This window comes from Pezoporus wallicus, unplaced genomic scaffold (genome assembly GCF_028554395.1).
Source record: "Pezoporus wallicus isolate ANWC-B61680 ecotype Strahan unplaced genomic scaffold, APGP_CSIRO_Pwel_v1 contig_3817, whole genome shotgun sequence".
Lineage (NCBI taxonomy): Eukaryota > Metazoa > Chordata > Aves > Psittaciformes > Psittacidae > Pezoporus > Pezoporus wallicus.
In genome coordinates, this window is record NW_026635157.1 from 3,251,871 (window position 1) to 3,274,314 (window position 22,444).

Consider the following 22,444-nt stretch of genomic DNA (forward strand, 5'->3'; position numbering starts at 1 on the left):
GGCGGGCAAGGAGAGGGGATAAGGCTCTAGCTCAAGAATGTTGCTCGTTACCGCGGCCTCCGCGGGGATGCGGCCACAGAAAATAGTCCCCGTGCCCCGGCTCCCGTGGGGCTCTCGCTGCCCCACTCAGGGCCCCGCCAGCCCCAAGGACTGGGGGTCGGCGCTGCCGCGGCCTGCCGTGAGGGGCAGGCTGTGACCGCTGGGCCCCCGCCTCCCGCGGCCGCGCTGCGGCCTGCAGCGGGGAGAGCGGCCCCGCCGGCGAGGGGCCTGGCTGCGCGCAAAGCCCGGCCTGGATCCTCACGGAGCGCGGCACCGCGCCGGGGCGCGGAGGAGGGCGCTCACCACCAGCTTCCGCGGTGCCGTGAGGAGGAAGGAGGAGGTGTCCGGGGGAAAGCACGCTCCGCCGGTTAAAGGGAGGCACGCACCCTCCTGCGGCCCGCCTGCCACCTCGGAAAGTCACGGCTGAGTCAGGGCTGCATCTTCTCCCGCTCAGCCCCTCGTGGGGCTCCCTCACTGGCAGGAATCCTTCGCTCCCCTCACCTGTGTTCAGCACCCCCGAGTTAGGAACGCTTTCTAGGTTCAGAAGTAATTGCCAGGAAGTTTTAAAAGTGAACAGAGGAATCTCTATTTTGTGCTGTGTAAAGAATCTGAACAGACTGCCCGTGGGCAGGCTGGGCATTGCTGGCTTGAGGACTGCTGAGTACCAAAGGACAGCAGTCCCCCATTGCACAGCCCCCTTCAGATACTATCCCACAGACCTTCTCTTGGGACAGGGGGGGTGAGGCAGTACGTGCCGTTTTAAGCCATGAGCTCCTTTCCGAAAATACATGCAAGTGTTCTCCTAAATGCTGTGAAACTGGCCTGAGCCTGTGAGGATTTGGGATTGTGCACAAACCAGCCTGTCTTGATGGAGCCAAGGAGATCTGTATACATTCTGCTTGCAGGGTTTCAGGTGAGCCAGCCAAAAGCTGTTCATCAGTAGTCACCACTACCACTCAAGTCCTTGTCTCTCCAGGTTAGAGACAAAGATGCCGTGCAGGACAGTGTCAAAGAGTTTGCATAAATCCACATATTACATCAGTCACTGTTCCTTTATCCACCAATGCCATAACCCTGTTGTAGAAGGCCATCAAATTTGTCAGGCACAATTTACCTTTAGTGAAGCCATGTTGGCTGTCAGCAATCATGTCCTTAATGTCCATGTGCCTTAGCATAGTCTCCACTTGGACCTAGTCCATGATCCTGCCAAGCACTGTGGTGAGACTGAGCAGCCTGTGGGTCCCCAGGTCTTCCTTTTTTCCCTTTTTAAAAATGGGTTTTCCTTTTCCAGTGAGTGGGAACTTCACCAGACTTCTAGGACTTCTCAAATATGATGGATAATGGCTTGACAACTTCATCTGCCAGTTCCCTCAGGACCTGCGCATGCATCTCAGCAGGTCCCATGGACTTGTGCACCTTCAGGTTCTTTAGAAGGTCTCAAACCTGATCTACTGCAGCAGGTGGCTCTTCATTCTCCCAGTCCTGCCTATGCTTTCTGTGATTCAGGCTTTGTGGTCAGAGCACTTGCTGGCAAAGATGAGGCAAGAAAGTCACTGAGTACCTCAGCCTTTTCCACATCCCAGGTAACCAGGTCACCCGTTTCCTTACGAAGGGCCCACATTTCCCCTAGGCTTCCTTTTATCCCCAGTGTACCTATAGAATCTTATCCATATGTCCTTGGTATCCCTGTCCAGATTTAATTGTCAGGGCTTTAGCATTCCTAGCCTGATCCCTGGCTGCTCGGATAGCTTCTCTGTATTTCTCCCAGGACACCTGCCCTTCGTTCCACCTTCTAGAGGCTTCCTTTTTGTGTTTGGCTTTGTCCAGGAGCTCTTCGTTCATCCACACAGGCCTCCTGGCCTTCTTGCCTGACTTCCTCTTTGTTGGGATGCATCACTCCTGATCTTGAAGGAAGTGATCCCTGAATATTAACCAGCTTTCTTGAGCCCCTCTTCCTTCCAGGGCTATATCCCATGGTACTCTACCAAGCAGATCCCTCAAGAGGCCAAAGTATGCTCTCCTGAAGTCCAGGGTAGTGAGTTTGCTGTGCTCTCTCCTCATGGTCCTAAGGATCTCAAACTCATTTTGTGGTCACTGCGGCCAAGGCTGCCCTTGAGCTTCATATTCCCCACTAGCCCCTCCTTGTTGGTAAGGATAGGGTCCAGCATGGCCCCTGTCCCCATTGGTTCCTCTATCACTTGGAGAATGAAGTTATTATCAATGCATTCCAGGAACCTCTTGGATTGCTTCTGCACTGCTGTGTTGTCCCTCCAACACATACAGGAGTGGTTGAAGTTCCCCATGAGGACCAGGGTCTGTGAACCTATCTGTCTATAGAGAGCCTCATCCCTCAGTCTTCCATGTTCAATAGCCTGTCAGAGACCTCCACTGTAATATCCCTTGTCCTGACCCATAAGCTCTGGGTTGGCTCCTCATCCATCCCTAGGCAGAGTTGTGCATGCCCCAGCTGGCCACTGACATAAAGGGTGACACCCCTTCATTGTCTTCCTTGCCTGTCCTTCCTGAAGAGCCTATATCCTTCCATGTTACCCTTCCCTGAGCCATTTTCGCTTGTGTGCAATACGTCTTCCTTTACATACTAAATTTCATCCACTAATTGACAAGTACACATCTTACTTGGAGTTCTGCCCGAGTGTGTGGCTCTTTTTGAGCAAGGTGTAGCTGCAATTTGCACTGGTGTGCAATTTTTACTCATTTCATAAATGTACTTCTTGTAATACCATGTTGTCAGCTCTCATGTTTTTTTTGTGATGCTGATGTTCTGTGGTAGAAATTCTTTAAAGCTCCAGTTCCCCAAGTCAAGGAAGAATTTTGGCTTTCATCTGAAAGGAAAAAAAGTCTGTTTCTGGTCCTTTTATTTGCAGCAGAAACTTAATGTGCTGTAGCAGCTCTGGAACCAAAAAGAGAAGAAACATAAATGTATTATTATGACCATCATTGGTATTGTTTTATTTTAGCTCTCTCAATACTTGCATCCCTGATTCTTTATAGTCTGGCCTTACTTAATATGAGACAGGGATAAATGGATTTGTGCAGCTTACACAAGCCCTTACTTCTCTGCTTGGAGGTCTCAAATATATTTTAAGTTGAGATAAATAAGTGTTATTACTTACTGCTTACACTATTTACACTTACAACTGTGACACACTCGCACAGGCATTCAGAGTTTTTCTCTGCAAAATCAAGGTGTGTATCTATTCTTTGTTGCTTTGAGGGAGTGTAGTTCTGGTAGCTGAGTATATGATTCTGTCTGGATTATTACTTCTCTGTAAAAATAAGTCATTTCTGATTTTTACAGGTTAGTAATTCAGTAGAAAGCTGTGTTGTACTAGGACAAGGGCCATTTTCTCTAGCTGTGTATAGCTTTTCACAGTTTGGCATGGGAGAGAGCTTCCGGAGTTTTTTTCTCAATTTTTTTTCTCAGATATTTCCATGCGGAATCTACAAGTGGAACAGATGATTGTTTGCAGAGGTTTACTTTGTCTTATCTTAGTTCTCCATCACTGACAAGTAGCCTGTTACATCTTTCCATACCTAATAAGCAAAATTTCCCTCACGGTTTTTTTACGATGGCAACATTCATCCATGTCTTAACAGTTTTGACTCCTTACCTTGTCACAGGCAGGGTAACAATCCCCACCTGCACGCACACACTCATGCACATGCTCTTCACCTTTCAGGAGATACTTGCCATGTGGTTTCAGAGGAATGGCCGTTCTTTCTCAAGAGGCTGCGTTGTCAGTGTCACAGTTTGGGGTACCCTTCCATTGACTGCCTGAATCTCTCTGCAGTTATATTCCTGTTTCTACTCCCTTGTGCCCCTAGTTTGGCTGGTTGAAACATACACCTCATCACCACTCCAAGTTTTATGGCAGAACCAGAGGCAGGGATAGGTTCACTCCATCGCAACCATGGCAACACTTTCCAAAGATGCAGCCTACAGTCCCTGTGAGTCTTCCAGTTTTCCATGGCAGCCTTGTTTCTCAGAAGCTTACGTCGACCCCAGGAATAAGCATGTTGCAAAATGCCTAAGTTGCTATTTGGTAAAATATATCCTTACCATGTACAAAAACAGGTGAGCTTTCAACTTCCTTTAAGAACTGAGCAAAAGGGAAAGGTGAAGAGGGTTCATGTAGCTTCTGTTTCAGAAAGGCTCTGTCCTATTAAATCAGCAGATTTTTTAAAAGCCAAATCTCAGTTGTGTTCTCACTCATTGTTAAAGCAGCACAGAAAAAGATCCTCCTTTGTCTTTATGCTGCCTGTTTCCTGAAGATAGATGATTCCTATGAGGCTTTACACTTGGACACCTATTGACCTAGGGAGTTCAGAGGCAAAATTTTAGTTTGCTGTCCTATTGTTCTAAGCCATTTCAAATTCAGGCAGCTCCCTAATTTTAGGAATGTTAAAGTTGTCTTTCCATGCTTTAATAAGGCTTATTAAGTCATGCATTAATACAAGAAATGCCAAGAGTTTGAAATAATGCATACAGAAGGGTGGACTAAAGCATCATAAGCCAGAAATTATTTTGTGGAAGGCAATGATGGAGAATGAAACCAAACTTTTCATGGAACCTTATAGCCTGTAGTATTAAGTCAAGAGAAGAGCTCCCACTGCCTGCAATAGCAGTGGATGTGGACACTGATATCTGCGATCAGCCTGTAACCTGAAATAACACTGGATTCAGCAGTAGTATGTTTTTTACAATGCCTGTATAGATGCTCATTTCCCAAATTTGAGGTCTTGACCCATATTTCTATTCTGAGTTCGAGCTGAGCAATGGAAAGACACTGAACAGCCTTTCTTCTAATACACATCATGCCTGTCTCATGCTGCACCAGCACTGTGCCACAGGTTTGTTCCACAGATACTACTGAGGTTTATCTGTCTTTTAACCAATTTGTATCCACTGGAGTATTTCTTAATGGAAACACTTCTATCACAGTTAAGTCGGTAACAAGGTATTTGACACAGAGCCTAAATTTTGAGCTAAACATAGCAGGAACTCTTTAAGCTTACTTTATCTCGCTTGTTACAAACTTCTGGAGAGATTTCATCTCACTCAGAATTTGTAGATCACCAGTTAGTTCAAGCAGGAGATGTCTTTCCAGCTGAAGAAGCCAATGCTGTTGCTGTCAAATTAACTGGGAGGACAGTTGTTCCGTGTGCTCACACTGATTGTATGTGGGATATCTCATTACATTGGGGGCAGTTTTGTTGTTTTAAATTATAAAGTAGCTTAGTTTTCTTACAGTGTCCAGATTCAACTCATTTGTCAACATGTTGCATTTCATTATGCTCATCAGCTCATTTGTTTTTCCTGAGGGGGAAAAAAGCTGAACCTCATTTTATTTTATAAAAGTCAGGATTCTTTCCAATTAGTAGAACTTGTGTCTAGCCAGTGCTGTGAAAGGTGCCCTTTCCACAGTACATGTATGTGCTGAGGAGCACATCTGCTACTCCTGTACTTTTTTCAGTAGCATCTTTTTGTCTAAGATGAAAAGGATCCACTCATAAGTCCTGGACAGACAGACATGCTCCTAAAGGAGGAATTATGCTTTCAAGATATCCCCAAGAGCTGTATCCAGCCACAGCATACTGTAGATGTTACATTTTTTGTACACTGCAGCTTTGCTAGTATTTGAATACATGCCATAATTCAGTGGGAGCATAAATAACTTCCACTCAGAAGATGGATGCTGTGGTAGCAGGCCAAATGGTAAACCTTGTCAGAGCCTGCTTTTTCACTGTATCAACCACACAGCATAATATTATGCTCCTTATTTAAATCCTCCTTGCAGATGTCATACTGGGTTAATTGACAAGCAACTGGATTTGATAATGTGTATAATAAGAGCATCTATTGATTCCTGTTATAGTGAGGATGTGCATGTAGTGATCGTGGGGTTACAACTCTCAGCAGTGGGAGATGAGTAAGTCTGTGGGTCACAATCTATATTTAAGCTGCCAAGGGGGTCAGCATTAACTTACATGCAAGTTTAGATTGGTAATTCTTTATAGGTATGGAGCATTATTGGCTGTAAAGAGCTGTCCTTGTACCTGAATTGTTTTAGAGCAGCAGAGCTTTATGCTGTATTAACAGCATGCTGTTAAGAATCAGTACCAATGTAAACACAGAGAATGATGGGTTTATGTTGGCTGTTATATCATACAGTATTTCACAGTTCCTGAAATCATTTCATTTTCAACTAAGTTGCTTTGGCTTTGCCAGTCTATCAGCAAAGACTGAGCAAAGTGCAGCACTGTAAATGAAATGAAACTCTGAGCTCTCCAGATAGTAAATGATGGCTCTTCTGTTGAGCTGGAATTCTGTAACAGCACTTACTAATTCCAGCTTATATAATACAAAGTCATTTGCCGTTTCACTTTTTTCTCTGAAGTTCATCATTATATTGCTAAGCTTTTATATGAACTTATGCCACTCTAAGCCAGAGGGAGCAAAAAAAGGAGGGAAAGAAACTGAGGGAAAGAGGAAAACAGGACAAAGACTATAATGAGATGAGAATTAGGAAGGAGAAATAGGGGGCATCAGGAGAGCAAAAGATTATGGAAGGAAAGGAACAGTATATCATAGGAGAGGCGGAAACAAAACCAAGGGAGGCATTACAAGTGTAGAATAAAACAGGGGAAATTAACACAGAAGATGAAAAAAAAAGTAACTTCTTTCATTTCTTTCACGAATATTTTAGACTCATCACTAGCAATCCTACTTGCTGCAATTCACTGTGTTTGCCTCTTACCTCAGAAATACACCTCTGTATAATGAGTTTCCCCTTTCATTTTGGCATCTGGCTTGCTCTTGCATAGGACTAGGCCTCCAGAGGTCACTGAGGAGAATTGGTTTCTAATAAAGCTCCTCCATACCAGAGTTTAAAAGCTCTCCCACAATGTAGTGCACAATGAAAATTGACACCACCAAATAGCTTTAGTTTCCTTTTCTTTTTCTTTTTCTTTTTCTTTTTTTTTGATGTTATGCACTTTTTTTGGCATCTGCATATCTGAGTTAAATTTTTCTGCTGAATATTGAGCATATAGCATGAAGAAGTAAGCTATAACCAAATATATATGTGTGTATATATACATAAAAACTACAGTGACATCATAGGTTTTTGTAAGGTGTTTTTTTTCTAATCGTGAGAATAAGCAGATGTGAGAGGCTTCCTCTATTATGAGCATTTATATGAGCTGTGTGGTCAGAGGTACTTAGCAGTGAATTTGGCTCAGGGCAAGGGAACAACAGCAGTAATTTGAGGGGTGATTTACTCCTGTTAACACTTTTCAGAATTGGCAATAAAATCAGTTCAGTGCTCTTAAAATATGAAGGGCTGGATTTTAAGCAAAATATGGAAGATATATTATCAACCTGAAAAGCGGTCAAGTGAAAAACTGTTTAATACCTAAAAAAAAGCCTATATCTGTATTTCCAACAAGTGAACGATAATGAGAGGGCTGCTCTCTTTTCCTAGAAGTGATTAAGTTGTCTTTGCCTTTCTGGTTTGGCTGCTTTTAGGCTATTGCTTATGTAAAACAGAACACCTCCTAAGCCCTCGTTTACTAAACAGAATATCTGGCTTCTGATCTCATGCTACACAAGGAGGTAAATTGTATTCTGTGTGAGGAGCTTTACATATGAGCGTAATGGAAGGGGGACAAAGACACTCCTCCAGAAACAACAAAGACACTAGGTTTGAGATACTTAAAGTTGAATTTTCGTAGTTGAAAATACAATTCAAACATGGAAACAAGAAATCAGTTTTTGTTAGCCCCACAGGTATTTATTTTAGCAATTTTCATTTTGCTTTTCTCCTCTCTTAGCAAACCTGTATGGCAGAGTTTGTTGAACAGTGTAGGACAGTTCTGCTCTGAAGTGATGGAATGCTTTTCTGAGGGATCAGCTTCCAAAGGTGACAGTCAGAGGGCACAGCAAGGATGCTGACTGCTTGCTCAGTCCTGAGTGTTCTCAGACAAGAGGGGATTCTCATAGCTGTGAGCAGTCAGTGATGAAGTGATGACCACATCCAGCTGTGCTATCACTAAGACAGGTTGCTCAGCTGCGTTGCTGTACCTCTGGTATGTGAGTGCATAGGGTGTATGGCGCAGGACTTGAGTGGTATCCAGTCTTTCATGCACACTGATAAATTTGTACTTTGTTCCAAGGTGCGAGAATCTCATCTTCAGTCTGCAGACCAACACCATGCAAAAAGAATATGGCTTATTAGATGGTGGTGGTATCCATTCAGTGATATGTCATGAAGCAGCAAATGCCAGTGTCTGTATACTTGTATATGGACAGAAGCAGTTCTTCTGCAATAGCCATCAACTGAAAGGAGGAACCAGCCCAGTCCCAGGAAATACAGACAAAAATGTAAGTGCAATTTTTTCTTCTATAGACACAGATAGTTTATCTTGTCTGTCATATTAGAGCTGCTGAGAATAGCTCCAGGCAAAGTGTTGCAATACGGGAATGACTCCAAGGAGTTAGTGCAGTGGCATTTGACCCATGCTGATGCATTAGAGTGCATTAAAAGTGCAAGACCAAATGAGAGAAAATCCATGGACAGTAGCATATGAGACTGGACATACTGTTGAATTGTTGGACACAGTTATTTGAATTATGGTAAATTATTCTCTATATATGCATGCAGACATGGGATTAGGACAGGAATGTCCAAGAATGAATGGAGGTAGAGATAAAATGAGAGCATGAATAATGGGGTATTCTGTTTTAGATCCTGTGCTTTGGGGGTTTGCAAAGACCCCAACTCATTCCAGCCTAATACATACAGGGTCATCACCAAAACCATGTGCTAAGCACACTGAATTACTGTGTGTTTGGCCGGCTGCGAGATGTGCAGAGCTCTGCCTACTGACTGAGGGCACAGGGACAGCAATCGCTCTGGAGAAGCTGTAAGAGCCTCCCTTTGTTTACAGGTGGTAGAGGCTGTGTCATACACCTGGCATTTGCCTGGCAGCCATATAGAAAGTTTTAGGACTGTATGTCACAGCAGAGAACTACCTCCTTCAAGAAGGAGTGCCTTTTATGATATTAGCCATTGGGATGTGCCAGAAACATGCTCAGCTTAGTCAGGGGGACTGGGTGGAGCAAAAGGAAAACCAGTAACTTTTATCAGAAATTATGAGGTAATTGCCTTTTCTCTCTGGAACCAGGCACACAAGTCTCTGGCAGCAATACCTGAGAAAGCTTTATAGTGAAAAAGCATTTGTGTTTCTTCCTGAAAACAAAACAGCTGGGGAAAAAAAAAAAATCAGCCAAAGATGCTTCTTCTGAAGAACTCTGTGCAATTTGCTTCACAATTAGACACTTGAAAGGCACCTAACAGGGTTGTCTGGAACCCATTTAAGAGAAGGACAGGGGGCTGCCTATTCTGTCCATGGCTGAGGAGGGAACTGGGGCTCTATCATGGGTGATTTGCAAACATCCAAAAGAGAGCCTTCATTGTACTCTGGGGGGGCTGGAGGCCCAGTTAGTATTTGGTGTGGTGCTGTGTCACCCAGAATATATTCTTTCTAGAGAGCCGTGCCTGGTACCTGCATTGTTTTCCTCATTCATTATATACTGGGCATGCATTAGTGACAGCACCATAGGAAATTGTATTCATCATGCTAAATTGCATATATCTATCTGTCAGAAGCCTGCATGTTACCCCAGTAAGGGCCAAGGCTTGACTGCTTCTTAGTAGTCTGGTGCAGAAGCGCACATTACACAACTACCCTGTGTTCAAATGAACCAATACCTCAGACAGTAGCTGGTGCAAACCAGGATGGCAGCTGTCTGTGGATATAATCACAACTGAAGACATACTGCCAGGGCTTCTGTGTCCTGGTTGCACAGCTAGGGGCAGAGCACTCAACTATTTCTAAAGCTAGATATGCAAATGCCTCTGGAATGGAGCCTTTTACAGTTCTGCTCTCATTAACCTGATTTGCATATGTAAATGACCTCTTGCCACATGATAATGAGGTCTGCTCATACAGAGATGTTCAGCATATAAGGAGAGGGTTTTCAGTGACAATCAGAGCATTTTGGCCAAAGCAGCTGGTACAAGGACAGGACCAAGAAAGAAGTAAAGGCAGGATCCAGGGACAACAGGGCAGGGAAGCAGAGGGAAGCAAAAGAAAATCAAACGCTGCAGATGTCTCCTCCAAATGCCAAGGGCATCTGCAGTTCTAGTGCCTTACTGGAGCAATTTCATAGTGGAGTCTGTGAAATGAGAGCAGCTGGAGGACACTGACAATTGGGAAGTGACCTGTGGCGTGGAGCTCCATGGAAGATAGCGGATGTCTGGCTATCGTAGAACAGCAAGCACGTGGCCTAGCATTCACTGGCTGGTTTAAAGCAGCCTCTTCCAGTTATTCCTATGAGCACCATCACAGAGAGCTGGACACATGGCAATGGGTCAGTCCTTCTTCAAGAGCAGTCTCCAGTTTAATCATTTCTCTGTGATTACCTCCTTACCACTGGCACACTCATCCAGAGGTGACACTTCTCATTTCTTATTCCTCATATGCTGCTTAGCTTCTCATCAGGGATATTTCATACCTATGCCTCACTTAGTGCATGTGGAGGCAAGACAAAATCCTTCCTAGGTTTTCCTCCTTGGATACCATGCCCCTTTTAGAGAAGAAATGACTGCTCATATCCTGAGATATTTGTCTTCCTGCTTGCCATGTTTAACTCTTGATTCCTGGTCCTGCTACAGAACATTCAGCCGCTGAGGATTTGCTGACTCAGAGCTCTTCAAAACCTACCTGATTGGGCACCATCTTTATCCAGTTCAGAAAGAGGGAATGATCAGTTCCACTCAGACTTGCCCAGCTGTCTCAGGTAGGAATACAACCCTTCTTTCTTTGAAAAGAGGAAAAGGCTGTAGAAGATGGTAGTTAATACCTGTTACTGGGGAAAAAGAAATAAAATAATTGTGGGCTAACTCAGGATTTGCCTGCATAAAACCTTGTACTGGTACATGGGAAGTGGTCGGTCTCTTTTTGTCACTGGAAAAATAATAGTAGCCAGTATCAAATATCAAGAGCCCTATTTATAGCTGGTAAGCCACCAAACTGAGGTTAAAAAAAAAAATGGTAGGGATGCACATCACAGTCAATAAATAAGAATCTGTGTTGGTATCTTTGTGAGCTAGCCAGAGTTAAGCTAAATTAAGTTAAAAAAGTAGTGAAGACAAAGCAACTTGTGTATTAGATTAATTTAGGAAGTTGAATTCAAGCCTGTAAAGGAAATTAGTTCATCTCATGACTACTTTTGGTTCACTCCCACTCATACCAAAGGGAAGATAATGCATATGGGAGACAGAGAAACTTGACACACTTGTATTTCTTTACCTGTCCACTGCTGACAGAGCCATGCAGTGTGACTACAAGTAATGGTTAACTTCAAAGCACTAAAAACTGATTGTCGAACATGCCCCATCCTTTCTGCACATCAGTAGGCAGTTCCTGGAGCAGCCACTGGCCCAAGCCCAACTCATCTGTGTTCCACCCTTCACAATGTCATTACATGAAGGAATGATGGTGTAATCCCTCCCCATCATGTCCACCAGCATAAACATGAGATTCAATTTTACTGTAGTTACGCTGTCAGTATAGTATTTCCCAGTCAATAATATCATCCAGGCCCATGACTGTCCCTTCCTAAAAAGCCTTCAGGTCTGGACCCTAATTTTCTAAGCTTACATCCCAAAGCCCTCTCAACACTGGGTGCTTTTAACAAAAGCAACAGTCTTGCATATCTATGCTAATATTAATTTGTTTGGTGGTCGTAAGGGAAGTGTTGTAATGTGCAGAATGACCTAGAAATGAGTAGTGTCTGAAGAGCATAGTCTGGGTCTTGTGGTTTATTCATATAAATAAATCAGAAGGATCAAGCAGAGCATGCAGGGTCTTTTGAGTGTTTCTGTGTAGCCTGTCTGAGCAGCAAGCCCTTAACCACACACTCAAGCAACCTCTGGGAGTATTCAGTCAATTTGGGCAACTAACAACCTGTCCTAAAACTGAGCCTGCAAGCATTTGCCATTCCGAAAAGGCTGTCAGTTAACTAAGCCAAAAGCTTATGGAAATTCTCTCACTTGTAAGGTGCCATCTTTAGAACACCTTTTGTTTAACTTTATTTTTAGTTGTTTAGTAGGCAGGCATTTTTGTAGGGGCTTTAATCAGACAAGGGGTTTATGAGGCTATTCTGAGAGAAGGCATTTAATTAATTCCAGACTTTTCCTCCCTCTTTTGTTCAGCTTAGGTATACCATCTACATACCTATCTATAACAACTGAGGTAAAAATCCTATGAGATTTCTAAGAAGTTTGGTTCATCTTTCATTAGATTGCAGCAGAACTGAACCATATCCTCTCACTGCTAGACATTTTTTGAACTAGGTTTTTCCCAGTCTCACTGGGGTATGTATGTGAGCTGGAAAGCTTCACAATGCATTAAGATTTCATGAGGGCCTAATTCTGTTTTCTCTTACACTGCCCTGAATCTTCAGCACACAGTGCTTCCACTTCAATGTAACATAACTGAGAATACAGCAAGTCTCTGAGTAGCCAAGCTCCACTGCATGTACCATCTAAAAAAATGGTGTTCTAACCATGCAACTTGTGATTTTTATCTTGAAGAGATAAAAGTTTAGTGTCATTACTTCATTCCTATTAGATAAGTGTTTTGGAGACAGGAAAGACATTTTGGCTTATAGTAAAAACTTTTATTCCAAATGTGCTCTTTTCTTTAACAAAAAAACAAAACAAAACAAAACAAAACCCAACCATGAAGAAGGCATTTTGAGAGATCTTATTTTGTACTAAATGGTCAATGTCCCTTCATTATTTTGGCAGGGCTAGGTTGCATCTGCTGTTTCTGTATGAAGTCATGTAAGCAGGCACAGAATTCTCATCTTGTTCTGCTGTATGTCAGGATCTAATTGTAGATTTTGTGCTTTCACGGGAGGTACAAGCTCAGAACAGGACCTAGACATCTTGTAGACCTGGGACCAGCAAGCACTTTTGCTCAACATACCATTAGTAGAAGAGTACACAAGACAAAACATCATAGAATCAGTTCCCTGCCCCCGCAAATAGCTGTGAGCACCTCAGTTTTTCCTATTCCTGTCTGTAGCATACAATTTAGTCACCAGGAAAATAAGTGCTGTGGTTTTAAGTAAAGTAGCTGATGAGAAACTGAGTAAATGGATGAGTTCTTAATTAAGTAATTAGACAAATAAGAAGGGAGAGGATTATATGATACAAAATTGTGAATAGAATAGAAAAAGTAGGTCAGGAATTTCTGTTCTCCCTATATCGTGATGTAAGAACAAAATGACATGCAATGAAGTTCAGAAGTGAGAAATTCAAAGCTAATGAGGGAATGGTTTCATGTAACCCATAATTATCTAGTGGAAGCCTTTCACTCCTGGAAGTCCTTGATGCCAAGGATTTATCAAGTTTAGCACTGAGACTAAACTATCCAGAATTATCAGAGATAACAACAGCTTTACAAAACAAATTCAACCTTGCTTCTGGTTTTAATCCAGTCTTAACTCTGAAAGTGAACTCCTTCAGCTTTGACACCTTCCTTTGAGCTATTTGGTTACGGCCACCACCTGAGATAGGTCATTGGAGCACAGAAATCTGAGTCAGCCTGGTGATTCTTGCACTTTTATACCCATAGTAAAGTCTCCTTTATATTTGATCTGGGGTGTGGGACAAAGTCCCATCCCAAGGACATTTACATGCTAGGCTTGCTCAAAGAGCTACAGCTCCCTGCAAATGAACATAGCAATGAACACAGTTTCTCTGCAGCCATAGGAGATACCCAGCTGAAAGAGGATTCATCCCCTGCAACAACTATCAGCATTCTCGATGAGATTTTCAGAGGCATCCATGTTACCTGTCTTGGAAAATGGGCCATGTGTCTGCGGATCTTTAAGCCCCTGGGATCCTTCTCATGTCACCAGGAGCTCAAAGATCTGAGGCCTCATTATTACTGCTGTTCCATCAGAGCAGATCTGCTGCGAACGCACATTTTTTCTGCACCTTACATATTATTCCAGATATTCAAAGCCAACTCTCTCAACCTGACCCAAGTGTATTATGGTGCATTTAAATCTGATGTAAATCATAAATTTGCTGAGGACAAGCTGCTTTATATTTTCAATCAACTTTTGGCTCATGTGTTTTAAGTGTGCTTAAGAGTTTTACACACTTTCATCAAAACCAGATGATTCGATTATTTTCTGTATTCATAGTACACCATTGCTTTGCCTGCATATTTACAGCAGCTATTAAAACATATGAAAGTCATCATGTGCTTCAGAAGGATCAGGGTAATCACATCCACCAGTGAAACACATTAATTTTCAGCCTATTCCAGCAAGATATGGAAGAAGAAAATCATCAAGAACCAAAACTATTGGATATTGTTGGTTTACTTGGAGCATGGGGTTGGAGGTCCCCTAGAGCCTGGTGGCATTTCTGTTGACCGAGGTGATGACAGAGACTCCTGTCATATTTCAATGAGAGCTACCTGATGAAACTGACAGTGCCGATGACAGTTCAACTGGCACATAAACCCAGGGATTTTTTCTGTTCCTAAATAAACATATTGTCTTTGCTCCAGGAGAGAGCCTTCAAGGCTGTGCAGCTCTGGAATTTACTTACATGCACCTTCCTGACATGGGATGCTGAAATGTTACACAGTAAATCTGCATTCTGTATTAATATGAAACCATATTGTAGTAGCTTAATAGAGGATAAAGCAGAAAAAAAAGCTTGAATGAAAACAACTCAAGAGAAATCACGTCCTGGTAAAATACTTATGTGTGTTAAAAGACAATGCCAGGCCAGGAAACAAACAGCAGCATAAAATTAGAATGGCTACAGCAGTTTAAGTAGAGACTCTCACAAGAATAGCAACTGTTGGAGCTCTTCAAACTGATACAGGCATCTACAGACACATCTGTAAAGATGCTAGTTTAGCCTGCAGGGTGTCAGGCCCTGGTCTTACAGTGAAACAAATGTATGCACTGACTTCTTGATACTTCAGCAACCAGTTATCTTAATTAAGTTTGTTCCTCCTGTGAAGCAAAAATAACAACTTTGGTTACCGTCTTCTGCAATATCACAGACTTTCACTGGAAAAAGCTATAGTTACAGATTCAGTTGCGAAAGTGTGTGGCTAAGCACAACTAGTATACATGGTGTGTCCCTGAATCCCACTTGGAAGATGCTAAATTCACGAGGCCAGATTTTATGTGCCTTATAGCAATAAGATTTCAGTCACTGCATATGCATATGTAAGTTTTGCATTCCACAGTGACTTTGTTTCCAAACTTTGACCACACATGCAGTTCATGTAAGATGCTTTCATGTAAGATGGTTCATCTAAGAATTGGTTCCAGCAATTCATTTCATTAGCAAAGTTAAATATAACTTTGTCAGTGTAAAGTGATATCTTCAGTAAAATTCAGCCTGCTCTAGAAAAAAATACATAAAGGAAACCTGCTGTAGAACAATAATCTGTGCTTTCTGGCAACAAAGAGACAACAGAGTGGTAAATAAAGAGACAACAGAGTGGTAAATAGAGCGCCATGACCATCTTCTATAACCCTAAGGTGAATTTCTGCCTTTCTGTATCCTCCTGAGTACATATTTGGTGATAACAGCTCTGTAAAATATTTGTAGTGTCTTTGCTTTGGGCATCACTGATGTTATGTGCATAGACAACCATCTGTACCTTTTATTTCGCAGAAGGCTCAAAAAAGGTAGTGCCTCTGTTGTGAGCTGTATTACTGGTGAACAGAAGACTCTCCCAGCATTTCATTTATGATTTCTAGTCCACATAGGATTCATTCATGTTTCCAGGATACCTTGGGACTATGTCTAGCCCCAGAAAATACTTTGGCTTATCAAAATACAGTTTCACAAAATAGCTGCTTATGTCTGTTTCTGCCAAGGAATAGGAAGCAATTAGCACACATGGAAAAGCTACTCTAACCTTCAAATTGTGGCTCTTGAAAGATGCCTTGGAAAGAGGATGCTTGGCAGTGAGGAAAGTGTGTATGCATCTAGAAAAAAACTGTTAACAATAAATTGAAAGACTTCACTAAAACATCCTTTTACAGAGGCTTTCTGTTGCTGTCTGTCTATGCAAAAATGCAAACACCCATGTGCATACAGGGAAAGGCAGAAATCCCACAGCAGTTTGGGGAGTTCAATTACTCATTCCAGTGCATTGCATTCACATTTTTTACATGAAGTAATACGGTTTTGTAGAATTGCATTCCTCACCGGAGTTTCAATGTCTTCAAATGAGAGTCATCTACAAGAATATATTTCTAGTTTCTAGACATGTTTAAGGAAGATTTTTAGAGTGAAGTAAAAAGGCAAGAACTTATTTTCTCTTGTTCACATGTAAGTGAAATCAGCTTTTCTCTCAAGTGCTACAGATAATCATGAACAGCTCAAAATCTCATCGATGGGCATGGGTTGTCCATTTCAAGAAAAGATGAAACAACGGAGAGAGAGATGAGTTGGGCACAAACATTTTATGTTGGTTTTGTTTTTTATTTTATTGCTGGAAACTGCTGTCTCTTTACATTTTCTTCTCCTGAAAAAGAGGTTGAGTTCAGTGGCTAAATCTGTCCTCTCAAGGGAGCACGCATTACTACTGCAGCAGCAGAGGTGGAGGCAGCCCAAGCCCACAGTCAGTCTCAGGTAGTAATCAGCCCTTTTCTTAAGAACTCAGTTCCAACTTCTTGTTTTATGGCTATCTCCTAACAAGAAAATATAAATGAAGTTACAAGAACTTAATGACAAATTATGATTACTCATATAAAGCCAAGACAGAAACAATTAATTACTTATTTAAAGATTTGCCTAGCTCTGTGCAGCACTGTTTATGCTAACTTCTTACACTGTTTTAATCTTCTTTGCTGTGATTCCAGGTCTGTAGCTTTGGAGTTCCCATAGGGTTTTGTTTTTTCATCTGGATGTGGTGACAACACCCATTTTTTCCTAGCACAGAAACTTCCATCAGTCTTTGTCCTTTAGCTTTGCCCTATTGTCTTTTTATTCTGCTCATCTTTTGTACCACTGTACAAGCTTGGCAGGGTACTGCTTATATGATTTAGAGACAGCTCTGGATTCTTCCATGCTTCCTTTATAAAATGGAGCAGGATATTGAATTAGTTCATCGTAACTGGCCTGGATGCAGCCTTCATTGTTAGGTCTGTCAGCTGTTCACATCTGGAGGAGTACTCCAGTGGCATTGCTTCCAGGGTCTACCAGCCCACAGGCCATGTCCTTTATTATTCAGAGGCCTCATGTCTCTATGCCAGTTCCCCACTTTCTGTTCCCTGGAAGCTGTTATGTAAATGCAGAGTCTGAGCAGGTGCCCCGAAATGGAAAAGAAAATTTTAGGTAAGTTTCAGAGACGGTCTCTCCTGGAACAAGGCATGAAATCAAACAATATAAGGAACCGGTAAGCAAATGCAGCCCACCTCCCAGTGCATAAGCATTTCATTTAGCTACAAATGCTATGGCACCCCAGTAAAATGATATGAGACAAATAAAAGCCTGACTTTTGTCCAGTATTGAATAAATGTTAGCATTAGCTTAGTGTCCTGTGTGCTTAGTGACATGCAGTACACATGCATGAACATAGTCCCAGCTCTGGAGACCTAGAAATCTAGCAAAGTTTCAGACTTTTGGTTTAGACATTTATGTGGCTGAGTTTGATTTAAAAGTCTTTCAGGTCTTTTTGGGGGGAGAGGGAAGGGGTGTTCTTTTGTGGTGCTGGAGGGATCAGAAATATCTTGCAGTTTACTATTCTCACTGTGTTTTAGTAGTTGAACTTGCATTATTAGGAAGAACATGTAATTGGGAGAGTGGCTGAGGTAACAATACAAAATCTCGATTAAAAAAAAAGCCCACTAATGACAGTGGGTGGAACGAGCGGGCAGGTCTAACAACACTGACAGTCAGAACTCTGTATGCTGTCTCTCCTACCATCTATATTCATCACTCTCATAAAATGAGTCTAGCTAGCTGTGATGATAGTTGGGCAGCCCATCCTACAAGTACAGAAGTTGCAGGTCTTTAACAAGTGCATTTTCCAAGAGTCAGCACAGGGCTTGCATGGGTAAGGTGCAATCTGTGTTACCCATTCCTGCTAATGACCTTAAGGACTGTGCTTTCCCAGCAGAAGAAGGGAAAATTAATCTTCACCACAATTGTTCCATTTCTCAAACTTCTTTTCAGCAAAGATATAAATTGTGCCAAATATCTATCAGTTTTATGATGACAAGACCATCAAACTTGTTTCATTAAACACCCTCCCCCCTCTTACAACTGTCTAAACAAGATTTTTCCATTTAGTACCCTATCAATCCAGAGTTATGATTATTCAGTAACTGAGGGGATCTCTTGTATTTAAATATTAATGTTTGTGTAGTTATTAAAGTATTTGATGATTTGTCCAGGGGCACTGTAAAATTAAATATAGCATGTCATTTATGGTAATTCAGAGGAGAATAATAAAAAATCTTTTTCAGTCTAGTTTTGTGTCTGGCTCTGCATGTTACTTTTACTGCTTATTTGATGGTTTGGGGAATTGTGTGGTTTTAAACCATTTTAAATGTAGGATTTCAGAGCATATTGTTAGGATCATATAAAATATTATCTTCCAAGTTATGACTTTGTATTGCTGTGTATGAACTGTTGTCTGACAGTTACACTGCTAAAGGGGAAGGCAGTTTTCCAGCAAATATTTATCATCTATTGGGTGTAGCAGTACAGTAAGCCCATAAATATTTTGGGAAGCTCACTTTTGTCCATGCTGCATTTGCTTTCAGAAATCACCTCAGCCTACCAGAGCAGAAATGTGTATATGTAATTAGGCTTTTCAAGTTATGTATATTTAAAGAACATTATTTAGGCACTCCACTGTGAATCCCTCGTGCTATAAAGAACAAGAGAGAGAACAGAGAGGAGAGAGGCAGAGCAGATTATTTGAGGCAAGCACTTGACTGGCATTTGTATGTGTACAGGTGTGCAGCTTCCTCATGGACAGGTTTCTGAGGTGGGATAATGGAAACATGTGCCTACGTTTGGCCCATTCTGCAAGGAAAAATCTTTCTGCCCATTTGAAAACAACAGGTGATTAAAATGGCTTTCATAAGGTTACTCAGAGACAGAGCCAGGAACAAAAAGCAGGCCACATAAATCCAAGTCAGAGCACTTTCTATGAGAACAGACTGGTATTTCGTGCTGAAAAAAAAAATAAAAATGAGTTAAAATCTTGAATGACTGCTTTTGCTGTACAACAGAAGGGATTTGACTGAGGTCTCCTTCGGCTTTTTCATACAGGTCAGTGTAAAATGATTCTGTGGCTAGTGATGGGCAGCTGTCACAGGATGCATTTCTTCTTGGTAAAAAGGTGTAGCAATCTATTGTATTATTAAAAAATATTCCTAGCAAACTGAGTTAATATAATTACAGTAGAAGCACTTGCTATATTATTCACATATATATATTCATTCTAAGCCTGTTTTTAAAGCTGATCATAACTTTCTGAGTATATAAGTGTGTCATGTGGCAAAATTACAGTAAAGCAGCTTTGTTTGCAAACTGCAAGCATACAAAAGTCAGGACATTATGTAGTCTTTTCAGTGTACCAATAATTCACCTGTCTTCTGAATACTCAGTACAGAAAATTGCTGTAATCCATGCTACCTGTGATGGTAAGATATTAAGTACATTTTTTTTCCACTGGCTTAACTGGAAACCCTTCACAGGAGGTTTGGGATCCTCCTCATGTCACAGCAATTTAGAAAATTTTAATTAAGGATGTATATGCATGCGAGACACCTAGATTACGGTTCCAATCCAGAGCCCACTGCAGACATTGGGGAGAGTCCCTTCAAGTACATGAATTGCTTGATCAAAACCCAAATGCTTGCACTGGAAATAACACACAAACTAGGGTTACTACCTCTTTCAGAGGACAGATTAATCTGCACAGACCTCAGTGCTACCACAATGAGACTGCTTTCCATTTAAAATGGGCTTGTATATGTTTACATTATACCTTGGTACTCAGTGTGGATATGCGCAACTCTCATGCACATGCTGTCTGAAAGGGCTGAAATGGCGATACGGCAAAGTACCTGTAGCCTCAGGAGTGGTGTGTGGAGAGGGCTTTACCGTGAGCAGTGAAGAATGGAGACCACATCAATCAGAGACAAATGTGGTATGTAAGTCTTTGATTTTTTTTTTGTGTTTCAACTGCGTCTTAAGGCACATAGACAAACACAGTGGGTGTTTTACCTGATCATGAAGCCAGAGTGAAGCTACTCATGCACAAGACTAAAACAGCTGCAAAGCACAGAATTGGGGTCCATGTATGGAGACCACAGAAAGTTAGTGTCAGGAGACCATCCTCACAATCTCCTGTAAAATAGCCAAGAGACACAGGGCTTTCATCAGAGAGTTTGAAAAACAGATGCTCTTACAGACTTAGCACTGCAACATCTTCTACCAAACAGCTCTATCAAAACACACCTGTCATCTTCTGTCTTGGCACTTCACTCCTGTCACCTCACTTCACTGTCACCACATGCATTTCTCTTCAGAACCAAACTGACTTCAGTTTCTCTCTGCAGGGCTTATCCCTGTCTCGTCCATCATGATTTCATATGGCAAATTAGAATCCTTAGCTCTAACCTCATTTTTACCAAAGGTGAAATGCTTTTCATCCTATTTTCTTATGAAGGTATTTTCCCTGTGCTTCTACAGCCATATATGAAGAAGACCTTAAAAAAGTCTGCCTAGTTATTTTCTCATCCTCCTTCAAATCACTCTTGTTGTGATGACTAAAAAGTATATGAGAATGGTTAAACAGCTGGTGTGCTATGACCACCACTTCTTATAGTAATTGTAATCCTCTCACTGTAACCTCATGATGCCTCTGTCTCTTTGTTACATCCATCTGTTGTCTCTTATCATATACTTGGACTGCAAAACACCTGGGATAGGAACCAGCCTTTTTCACTCACACACACACAAATGAGCTCAGTGCCTTGCACCCCAGTATCCCAACCACCATCACTGATGGGATCCTTGACAGTTACTTCAAGCACAGCTAAATGATGATAATTGTTTTAGAAAATGGATTGGAAGAGAATTATACAGACTTAAGTGATATATCTACTCTGTTTTCACATAAGAAATTACTGATTTTAGATGCATTTATGTCACTGTATAATATTCCAGATATATAGAGATACAGGTCATGTATCAGACCTCAGTGTATTGTTAAAAACTTACTGGAAAGTGGTGCACCATTCTATACTTTTAATATTTGGATAAGAATTCTCAAGGATGGTGCAAGAATTAGTTAACAAACTGGTATTTATAAAGTGCTTTGAAGATTAAAAGAAAAAGAGCTACCTAATTGTGCATTTTTATTATTAATAATAATAAACCGTATTTATTAAAACTTGTCAGAATCACTAAATATGCAAAATCCATGCCTTTTTTTTTATGTAGCAGTAGAATCCTATGCATGCCAAGAAGGACTCTGTGATGTTTATTTTGGCAGAACTGTTTCCCCATCAGCGTGCACCCCTCCTCCTGCTACTTACATATATACAAAATGATCAGGTGTTACTCAAACTTTACATCATTCTCTTTGTAGCCTCTAGAAATGTCACCACAACCAAAGGTTATCAAAGAAGTACCGTCTTCTCTGTTGTAATTAGAGCTATATTAACCCCAAGCTGTGATTCAACAGGTACAGAAGAGATCTGCTGTTTCAAGAACTCCTAGGAACAGGCAAGCAAACAATCATCATTCCAATGACATAATTTCAAGTTTAACAATGGGGGGGGAATGATGGCATTGCAGCATGTGTCATTCTCAGTGGAGGGTAGGTGATATAAAGTTAAATGGTACAAAAAAAAAACAAAGCAAAACAATTTATAGCAAAGTATGCACTCCAGAGGGTATTGCCCCCTTTGAGCCCTTCCCAGCTTCTGCCTCCTGCAACCTCTGCAGCCGTGGCCTTGCAGCTCAAACTCCCAGGACAGCTGTTACTCTCAGATGGACATGTCCCCAAAGGGCAGTGACCCAAATGAGTTGTCCCTCTGTCTCTTCCATTCTGAAGTCTGGTGTACAGGCACATTCTTTGTGGAGGATGTGCTTTTCCTTATCATCTGCATTTAAGCTCTAAACCTGGTTAAGCATCCTTGGTACTTCCAAAAAAGTGCATATGACTGTGGTATGCTGCTATGTAACTGGGTAGCGGTTGGCATTAGCAAACATAAGTTGTCTAGACTAAAGCTCAG

The 22,444-nt window shown here is 41.6% G+C and overlaps 1 long non-coding RNA gene across 2 annotated transcripts; it reads left to right on the plus strand.

Annotated features, from left to right (window-relative positions):
• Positions 1-740: 740 nt before the first annotated feature.
• LOC130597645 (uncharacterized) lies at positions 741-22,243 on the plus strand. 2 transcript variants are annotated; one of them, XR_008971834.1, is made up of 4 exons: positions 741-952; positions 8,236-8,443; positions 10,800-10,924; positions 21,892-22,243. It is a non-coding gene; the product is annotated as an uncharacterized LOC130597645 (long non-coding RNA). The 2 variants fall into 2 exon arrangements; XR_008971833.1 differs by lacking the exons at positions 10,800-10,924; positions 21,892-22,243 and adding an exon at positions 9,247-10,707.
• The last annotated feature ends 201 nt before the right edge of the window (positions 22,244-22,444 follow it).